The sequence below is a fragment of the Aegilops tauschii genome, chromosome 5 (genome assembly GCF_002575655.3).
Source record: "Aegilops tauschii subsp. strangulata cultivar AL8/78 chromosome 5, Aet v6.0, whole genome shotgun sequence".
Taxonomy (NCBI): Eukaryota; Viridiplantae; Streptophyta; class Magnoliopsida; order Poales; family Poaceae; genus Aegilops; species Aegilops tauschii.
Window position 1 is genome coordinate 71,837,592 of NC_053039.3, and position 10,752 is coordinate 71,848,343.

Sequence of the window (10,752 nt, forward strand, 5' to 3'; positions counted from 1 at the left end):
ACCTGTATTCTTATTCCGCATTTTCCTCTCGAGGAGTCTTTCAAACACTCGTTTGGCACCAGTATTTATTATTCCGCATTTTCCGCTCGAGGAGTCTTTCAGACACTCGTTTGGCACCCGCATTACTATTCTGCAGTTTCCGCTCGAGGCGTCATTCAGACCCTCGCTTGGCACCCAGTATTTATTATCTCTGTGTCTGATCGCACTGGTTAACTTGTTCATATGTTTCATGTTTGCATTTGTTATACCTTATGTCCGAACTGTCTTGCGAGTACTTTCATAGTACTCACCTGGCTTGTTGATTTGGCCAGATGTTGACGAAGGCGATCTCTTGGATGAAGAGTTTGATAGCGCGTCCGACGCCTAGAGGAGTCCCAGTCAGTCCTGCGCGATCCCGGATATTGGTCACTTGTATCGTTTACGCTTCCGCCACCCGCAATAAGTCTTCTCGAGCCTCACTCCGACGCTCGAAGAGTTGTAGTATTATGGAATCATGTCACTCGCTTCGCGATGATATTTCCACCACCGTTATTATCGTGAGTTAGAAGTTTGCCACCCTATCCGCGGTATTGTTTTATCGGCGTGCATGTAATAAATTGTTGGGCAGTCTCTGCTCAACTTTGTATTATATTTAGTACTCCTGGTATTTTTCTTCTGTGACCAATGTATTGTCTATCAGTGAGAAGGAATTCTTCCTCGCTGGTCCGTAACAGGGATTGGTTTCTCAATAATTATTTTATTGAAAAACCGGTCGTGACAGAAGCTATCCGGATTCTTCGTGGGCTGCGAGTTCCTCCACATCCCGCGCGCAGAGAATGAAGCGGCCGACACGCTCGCCAAGATCGCCTCGTCCCGGTAGTCCATTCCATCCGGCGTCTCCCTCGAGCATCTGCACAAGCCGTCCATCAAGACGTCTCCGGACCCCGAGTCCATCCATGTCCTAGACGACCCGACCGCGCCTCAACCCGGACCGGGGACTGCTCCAACCAACCCGGCCGCGCCTCAACCCGACCCAGGGACTGCTCCAACCGACCCGGCCACGCCTCAACCCGGCCCGGGGACTGCTCCAACCAACCCAGCCGCGCCTCAACCCAGCCCGGGGACTGCTCCAACCGACCCGACCGCGCCTCAACCCGGCCCGAGTACTGCTCCAACCAACCCGGCCTGGGGACGGCTCCAGCCAGCCCGACCACACCCCAACCCGGCCCTGGGGCCGCTGAACCCAGCTCGGGGGCTGCCACCCCGGAACCCGCCGAGATGGCTGTCCTCGCCGGGGTCGCGGCACCATCCTAGGCCTTGCCCATCTCGGAGTTCCTGGAAAACGGGGTCCTTCCCATGGACGAGACCGAAGCCCGGCAAGTGCAGCGCCGAGCGTCGGCCTACAACATCATCAACAACGAGCTCGTCAGGCACAGCTCCACCGGCGTGTTCCAGCGCTGCGTCGAGCAGGACAAGGGCATTGAGATCCTCCTCGACATACACCAGGGCAAGTGCGGGCACCACGCCGCCTCGCGGTCCCTGGTGGCCAAGGCTTTCCGCCATGGTTTCTACTGGCCCACGGCCCTCGAAGACACAGAGTCGCTCGTCCTCAAGTGCGAGGGATGCCAACGCTTCAGCAAGCGCGACCACCAGCCGGCGTCGGCACTCCGGACCATCCCGATCGCCTGGCCCTTCGTGGTTTGGGGACTCGACATGGTGGGACCCTTCAAGACCGCTCGAGGCGGCATGACGCATTTGCTGGTGGCGGTGGACAAGTTCACCAAGTGGATAGAGGAAAGGCCAATCAACAAGCTGGACGGTCCAACGACCGTTCGATTTATCAAGGACATCGCGGTGCGCTACGGCATGCCGAACAACATCATCACGGACAACGACACCAACTTCGCCAAGGGCGCTTTCGCACAGTACTGCTCCGTCTCCGGCATCCACCTCGACCTGGCTTCCGTTGCACATCTGCAGTCCAATGGCCAGGTCGAGCGGGCCAACAGCCTCATCCTATCCGGCATCAAACCGCGACTCGTCGAGCCGCTCATTCGTTCACCCGGCAGTTGGCTTGACGAGTTGCCGGTCGTCCTCTGGAGTCTCCGCACCACGCCAAATAGGTTGACCGGGTTCACCCCGTTCTTCCTCGTCTACGGAGCAGAAGCCGTCATCCCGACCGACGTCGAGTTCGACTCGCCGCGCGTCACGATGTACACGGAAGCCGAAGCAAAGGAAGCCCGCGAAGACGGCGTTGACCTGCTCGAAGAAGCACGTCTCCTAGCGCTCAGTCGCTCAGCCATCTATCGGCAAGGTCTGAGGCATTACCATAGCAAGAAGATCAAGCCCCTCGCTTTTCGAGAGGGAGACCTCGTCCTCCGACTCGTCCAAGAGCAGACTGGCCAACACAATCTGTCCTCCCCATGGGAGGGCCCCTTCATCGTTAGCAAGGCCTTGTGCGACCGCAATGCGTAGTACCTCATCGACGCCCGCAAGACAAACAAGTGCAAGAGGGACACCGCCAGCGAAGAAAAAACCCGGCCATGGAATGCAGAGCTCCTCCGCCCGTTTTTCAGTTAGCCGAGTGCACGTATGTATCGCTGCCTTTTGTAACCGTCTGAAACCATGGGGTCCCCGAACGACGCTCGGGGGCTGGCCGGCTCGGCCACCCGTCATTTTTCTTAGCAGTTCTCAAACGCGTTGGATCGCCATAGCCTCTCGCTTCGCCCTAAGCCGTAGATCCGGCTTCGGCTGTCGGCTGGCAAGCATATGAGACCCAAAGCACCAGCGCGCCACGAACACTAAGTCAAGAAACGCCGGGTCGCCCAACCCGGCCCCGCCACTTTAAGTTGCCGCACGACCGGCTGCTCACCAACCCGGCCCCGCCGGATTGCCGCCAACCGGCCCAGTGGGTGTTTTGCTCGCGCTCAACATTTTGAAAGACTAAGTATTGAACGCTCCTCTCAAAGGCCGAACCCCTTGTCACGGACGAGAGCCTTGGCCGTCAGACTCGCGGGGGGAAAGCCCAAAGGGGGAGAGTTGCAAGAAAACGGCTCTAAAGACGAAAAGCAAAAGCGCAGGTATCCACGAAGTTTCTGCATACCGCCGGATCGCTCAACCCGGCCTCACCACTTTAAATTGCCACACGACCGACTGCTCGCCAACCCGGCCCCGCCAAATTGCCGCCAGCCGGCCTAGTGGGTATTTCGCTCATGCTCAACGTTTTGAAAGCCCAAGTACTGTACGCTCCTCTCAAAAGTCGAACCCCTTGTCACGGATTGGAGCCTCGGCCGTCAGACTCGCGGGAGGGGGGAGGCCCAAAGGGGGAAGGTTGCAATAAAACGGCTCCAAAAAAAGAAAAGCAAAGGCGCAGACATTCACGCAGCTCATACATCGTAAATTCAAACAGGCCCAAGGCCAGAGTTCATTACACCCAGTCAACCCCCAATGGGTGGGTGGACCTGCTACCTAACATAAGTTTTTTATAAGTTAAAAAATCAGGCATCGCCTCCGCCAGAGCACGCAGCCCCCGGGTCCGTAGAGGTGCCGATATCCTCCTCCTCGGCGTCCGCGTCGTGGTAGACATCCGTCTCCTCGGAGCTGCCCTCCGGGTCGTCCAGAAGAAGGCCGTAGTCGTCGGCAGGAACGGCCCCGCCATCCTCCGCCCACTCCTGCTAGAACTTGTCATGGAAGGCGAACCCGGTGATGTAGCTGGCCCGGGTGGCGATCCGTCCGGCCTCCGCCTATAGCTAGCTCTTCGAGCCGGCTCGCTGGCCCATCAACGCATCCAGCGCCAAGTCCGGATGGCACGACACCGTGAACCAGAGTGCCATCTAGGCGCCGGCACGAGCGGCGGAAACCCTCCACTCGTGAAGGCGGTCCGGGCCCGCCTCCAACCACCTCGCCAGCCGCGTAAAGCTGGTCGGTGCGACGGCACCCGGCTAGAGGGCCGCCGTCATCGCCGTGCTGGCCTCAGAGAGCCGTCTCGTCTGCTCGCTCAAGACTCGCAGATGGGCCTCGGCAGCGGCAACGATCTCCAGGAAGGTCCAGGCCACCCGTGGGTCAGTCCCAGAGCCGACGATCCCTTGCGGGTCATGCTGGAAGCGGACCGCCTCCTCCGCCAGCTGGCACGTCTCCGGAAAGGCTCCTGCCGAGAAGAAAAGCGCGTCAGAAGAGAGTCACTAAGGGAGGAAAGCCGGAGTCCCAACCCGGAAACAAGGAAATCAAAGGAAAGCACTTACTGGAAATGGACTCTTTCAGGTGCTGCGCTTCGAGCAACATACCGCGCCGCTTCCGAGCAATAGTGCGGTCACGCTCCTCCAACGCCTTCTCCAGGTTGGCGACCTTGGCAAGGGCCGCCTTCAGCTCGGCGTCCTTGTCCTCGGCCGCCTTCACGGCGTCCTCGCGGAGCCGGGTCTACCCCTGCCAGGTCTCCAACGCCGTGGCTACCAACGCCTTCAGGCGCTCCACCTCGGTCTGGAGCTGCCCCTTGTCGTCGGCCAGCTTGCCGCGTTGCTAGTACGCCTCAGCAAGGGCCTGCTGCGCCTCCACGACCTTGGCGGCCTCTGCTGTCAGAGTAAATGGCCACGGGTAGCCTAACTGACTCCCCCTGGCTCTTCGAAAAGTTATCAGGCCGTTCAGGCCTTCAAGCATACAAAGCATAGGGCCGCCTTCCCCCGGCCGGCTATCGCCAGGGCCGAATCCCAGAAGGCGACCCAGCCTCAGAAACCTCCCCCAAGAAAGATACGAGATAGCCGACTCCAGAAGCCGGCCATGAAGAAAGCCGACTCTCAGAAGCCGGCCATGAACAAAGCCGGCTAAGACTGCACCTACTAAGACTGTACCCACGTAACATTGATAGGATGGGGCGTGGCCGCAGTACAGCCCACTACCCCCGAATCCCGGAATAGGCATGGCCACAGGGCGCCATACGGGCCAGGCATCCCCCGTCCGGCGCGGCACTGTAGCCATGTTGGCCTCGATGTCACCCACGACAGGTGCCAGTACGGCCCGTGGGTGGCGGGCCCCTTTGCCAGAGAGACATCTGAAGACGGCCTGGCCTCCTCTAGTCGGCCAGGGATGTGGCCGGCTCCCAATAGCCGGCTACCTCCCTCCCTCGAAGCATGCGCCCCATTAAGGAGACAAGACGAGGTAAGGCTACAGTGAGAGATCGCAAGGCGGTGACACTGTAGCCACGCTTACCTCGACAAAGCCCTCGTCATCAGAGGCGAGTCAACAGTAACCGGCTGCCGACAAAGCCCCCAAGTAGTGGGGCCAGCCTGCCGGCCAAGAGGCCGGCAGCCGGCGGGACCCACCAGTCGGCGGGCCCAATTGACCGGCGGAGAAGCCGGCGAGCATAGACACTGACGGCTGGGACCCGCGCTCAGCTGGATTACCATTGTACCCCTGGGGGTAGGCCTATATAAACCCCCCGGGACACGCATGCAAAGGGTGGATCTCCTAGAATTCCACACACCACATAGAGAGAAAAGGAGAGCTAGCCTTGCCCTTCTTCTTCCTCTAGCCAAACAGCTCCAGGAGCACTTGTAGCTACTTGTATTGATCTAGTGATCATGCGGAGACCCCGCAGAGCAGGACTAGGGGTGTTATCTCCACGAAGAGCCCCGAACCTGGGTAAGATCCACCGGCGTGCATGTCTTCGCCTCATCCCGTTTCCAGGCACCGGCGATGTTTTACTGGCTCCCACAATGATAAGCCACCCGTTGGCATATGTCGCACCTACCACCCGACATTTGGCGCCCACCGTGGGGCCGGGTGCACCGTCGTCCGGAGACCTGTTCTGGACGGGAACCCTTTTTCTCCCACGCGAGCGCAACCAGCCTGCTACGCCCGACGGCGCTTGCCCCGACGCGCTGCAAGGCGTCGATAACGCCTGCGCGGCAAGCTGCCTCGCCGATCTTCTTGACGAGACTCGCATCTCCGACGAGCCCGCGTCCGACGCAGGCACGGACTACCCCGAGAGCCGCCTCGTCAGCCTCCTCGACCAGCTTCACGTCTCCAATGAGCTTGCTGTAGACTTGGAGTCAGTCGGCTCCACCGACCCAATGCTTGTTTACTCCGACACGGCATCGTTCGACGCCTACCCCTCCGACGTGGTAGTCTTCGACAACCCTCTCCCTCGAGCTGACAGCGGCAGCAGCGCTGTCACTGAGGTGCTGGTCATCAGCCACGTCGCTGACTCGGGCGAGAACGCCCACGACGCCCTACGAGCGGCGATGCATGACTTGTTCGTCCCCATCCCGGCCGATGCCGAAGCCGAGACCCTGGAGGCACGCCGCCTCGCCCTCATCGCGGAGGGCCAGAAGATAGCCTCCATGAGACGCCTCACCGAGGCCCACCAGCGCGAAGTCGACCGCGCCGCTTTTGGTACGCCGCCTCACGACGGGCCGAGCCGAGTCGGCCTCGTCAAGAAGCGCGGCGCGGCCATCGCCAGCGTGCTGGGGGCCGACCGCCCCGTTTACGCCACACCGCTCGAAAATCTGCGAGCTGCTCGGGCGGCAGCAGAAGAGCTGAATGGGCTGGGGGCTGATGAGCTCCCCTACATGACAAGGCGCATCCAGCAGCTGATCGATGCGGCCGCAGAACGGCACGAAGCCGGCGCCCGCGCTGAGAGCCCTCCCCCGCGCCGAGAGCACGCCGCGACATCCCGATCGCCTGACTGCGAGCGGCGCCCACGAAAGGAAGGACAAGGAACCGGCTGCTAGCCGCAGCCGGACTCGAATCACCATCGAGCTTGACGCGGAAGGCCGCCCTCGAGCAGTGGAGCGCCAAGGCGATCTGCCTCCTCCCCCGCCTCATGGGGAGAGATGTATCACCCCGCCGCCTGTCACCCATCTGACTCTCGGTGGCCGACTAGGCCGCCGCGAGGGAGTCAGCGAGAACGACGCCGCCACCGGATCGACCGCCTAGCTCGATCCCTGGTGCTAGAAGAAGAAGATGATGTCGGCCCGCCATGCTTTGGCCCCCGCATCCGCGACGAACCCTTCCCCAAAGGGTTCTCGCTCCCAGAGACACGCCCAAGTACAACGGCTCTGTGAAGCCGGAAGATTGGCTCATCGACTACTCTACCGCCGTCAGCATTGCGAACGGCAATAGGCGCGTAGCTGTGAAGTACGTCCCTCTCATGCTGCAAGGCATGGCACGCACCTGGATCAACAGCCTCAAGCCCTACAGCGTCAACAGCTGGCTGGACTTCACGGAAGTCTTCATCCGCAACTTCACCAGCACGTACAAGCGGCCTCCCAAGCCCCGCCAGCTCTCCTTATGTGTCCAAGGGCCCAGCGAATCGACCCGTGACTACCTCACGCGGTGGGCCGAGCTCCGCAACTCCTGCGAGGGGGTGCACGAGGTGCAGGCCATCGAATACTTCACCGCCGGGTGCCGAGAGGGCACCCTCCTCAAGCACCGACTCCTCTGCCATGAGCCGGCTACCCTCGACAAGCTGCTGGTCATTGCAGACAAGTACGCCACAGCCGACTCCTCGATGAAGACCGAGCTCCGGCTCCTAAGACGCCGGCTGGCGACTCCAATCGGCGCCCCTACCAGAACGACCACAAGCGCAAGGCCCCTATGCCGCCTTCCACTAGTCGGCAAGTGGCCACAGTCGAAGACGAGCAGCCCGAAGAGCGGCCCGCTCCCAAGAAGAAGTGCGGCAGGCCGGCCTGGCAGCCGGCCTTCTCCTACGAGAAGACTCTCGAAGCCCCCTGCAAGTTCCATAGCGGCGCGAAGCCGTCCAACCACACGACCCGAAAGTGCCACTAGCTCACCCGGATCTCCAAGGGCGAGGGGCTGGTGCCGCCTCCGCCTCCCGGCCGGCCGCCTCCAGCCTCCCAGCAGCCGGCTGCCCGACCAACAGTCGGAGCCATTCAAGATGAGTTCCCTGATGAGCACGCCGCCTACGTCGTCTTCACAAGCCAGGTTGAAAACAAGCGCAGCCGGCGCCGACAGCACCAAGAGATCTACGTAGTCGCCTCCAGCAACCCCGAGTTCATGCATTGGTCCGAAAGGCCTATCAACTGGAGCCGGGCCGATCACCCAGAGGTGATGCCGTCCCCTGGCTCCTACGCATTGGTGTTGGATGTCACCCTCGCAACAGAGAGGCGGGCTGCCCGATTCTCCCGCGCTCTGATTGATGGCGGAAGCAGTATCAACATACTGTACCGCGACACCATGGAGAAGTTGAACCTCAAGGCGAAGCAGCTCATGCCAAGCCAGACCGTTTTCCATGGCATCGTACCCGGCCTGTCCTGTTCCCCGATCGGCAAGATCAAGATGGATGTCCTCTTCGGAGACAAGGATCACTTTCGCCGAGAAGCAATCTGGTTTGAGGTAGTGGATCTGGAAAGCCCTTACCACGCCTTGCTTGGCCGACCTACTCTGGCCAAGTTCATGGCTGTGCCCCACTACGCCTACCTGAAGATGAAGATGCCGAGCTCGAAGGGGATCATCACTGTAGCCGGCGACTACAAGAAGTCCATTGAGTGCGCTGCAGCCAGCAGCCGGCTGGCCGAGTCCCTCGTAGTGGCGGAAGAGAAGAAGATGCTGGAGCGAGTTGTGGCCAAGGCCGGCAAGCAACCGGCCTTGTCCCCCAACCCCAAGGAATATGATCTGCAGGGCTCCTTCCAGCCAGCCAAGGAGGCGAAGAAGATACCTCTGGACCCGGAGAACCCGGAGAGGTTTGCAGTCATTGGTGCAAACCTGGACAGTAAATAGGAAGGCGAGCTCATCGACTTCCTCTGTGAGAATCGAGATATCTTTGCATGGTCCCAAAAGGACATGCCGGGTGTTCCGAAGGATTTCGCCGAGCACAAGTTACACGTCCGAGCCGACGTGAAGCCGGTCAAGCAGCCTCTCCGCCGACTGTCAGAAGAGAAGAGAAGAATCGTAGGAGAAGAGATAGCCCGGCTCCTTGCCGCCAGCTTTATTATGGAAGTGTTTTTTCCAGAGTGGTTTGCCAACCCAGTCTTGGTGTTGAAGAAAAACAACAAATGGCGTATGTGTATAGACTACACTAGCCTCAACAAGGCCTGCCCCAAAGATCCGTTTGCTCTGCCGCGGATTGATCAAGTGATAGACTCCACAGCCGGATGCGAGCTGTTGAGTTTCTTGGATGCCTACTCAGGATACCACCAGATTAAGTTGGACCCGGCAGACCGCCTGAAGACCGCCTTCATCACACCATTCGGAGCTTTCTGTTACCTGACTATGACATTCGGCTTGAGGAATGCCGGTGCCACTTCTCAGCATTGCATGCAGAAATGCCTCCTCAAGCAACTCGGCAGAAATGCCCACGTCTACGTAGAGGATATTGTGGTGAAGACAGAGAAGCACGACACCCTGCTGGAAGACCTCAAAGAAACATTTGCCAACTAGCACCGATTCCAGATCAAGCTCAACCCCGAGAAATGCGTGTTCGGAGTACCAGCCGGCCAGCTTCTAGGCTTTCTGGTCTCCGAACGCGGCATTGAGTGCAACCCTGAGAAGATCAATGCCATTGAGAGAATGGAACTCACCAAGTTGCGAGACATGCAGAAGTTCAATGGGTGCCTGGCCTCCCTAAACCGCTTTATCAGCCGACTAGGAGAGAAGGCTCTCCCCCTGTACCGACTCATGAAGAAATCCACTCATTTCGAGTGGAATGACCAAGCAGACCAAGCCTTCCATGAGTTGAAGAAGATGCTGACCACTCCACCTGTCCTGGTGGCTCCGACTGAGAAGGAGCCCATGCTCCTCTACATTGCCGCAACTAGCCGAGTGGTCAGTACAGTCATCGTGGTCCAGCGCCCAGAAGAAGGCCGAGCCCAGCTAGTCCAGAGGCCGGTATATTATCTACACGAAGTACTGTCCAGCTCAAAGCAAAACTACCCACACTACCAGAAGATGTGCTATGGAGTGTACTTCGCTGCCAAGAAGCTGAAGCCCTACTTTCAAGAGCATCCCATCACGGTCGTATGCACCGCCCCGCTTGCCGAGATCATAGGCAGCCGGGATGCATCCGGCCGGGTGGCTAAATGGGCCATTGCGCTTGCACCTTACACAATCTTCTACCAGCCCCGCAACGCCATCAAGTCCCAAGCATTGGCCGACTTCCTCATCGACTGGGCCGAGACCCAGTACCTACCACCGGCTCCCGACTCTACTCATTGGCGGATGCACTTCGATGGGTCCAAGATGCGCACCGGCTTGGGAGCCGGCATCGTCCTCACCTCTCCCAAAGGCGACAAGCTCAGATACACGCTGCAAATCCACTTTGCCGCCTCCAACAACGTGGCTGAATACGAGGCGCTCATACACGGGCACCGGCTAGCCAAAGAGCTCGGCATACGCCGGATCCTGTGTTATGGCGACTCGGACTTGGTGGTCCAGCAGTCATCTGGCGACTGGGACGCCAAGGATGCAAACATGGCGAGCTATCGATTCCTCGTCCAGCAGATCAGTGGGTACTTCGAAGGGTGTGAGTTCCTTCACGTGCCACGGGCCGACAACGACCAGGCAGACGCCCTGGCACGGATCGGCTCCACCCGACAGGCTATACCAACCGGTGTCTCTCTCCAGCGCCTCCTCAAACCATCTATCAAGCCGTCTCCAGAGTCGGACTCTATCTTCGTACCACCCGCCCCCGATGCAGCCGGATCCGACTGGAGGAACCCAGCAGGCGGCCCGGGGACTTCGACAAGCGGCCCGGGGACGGCCGCAGTCGCACCCGGCTTGGGGACTTCAGAACCCGGCCTGTGGACTGCAGCAGGCGGCCCG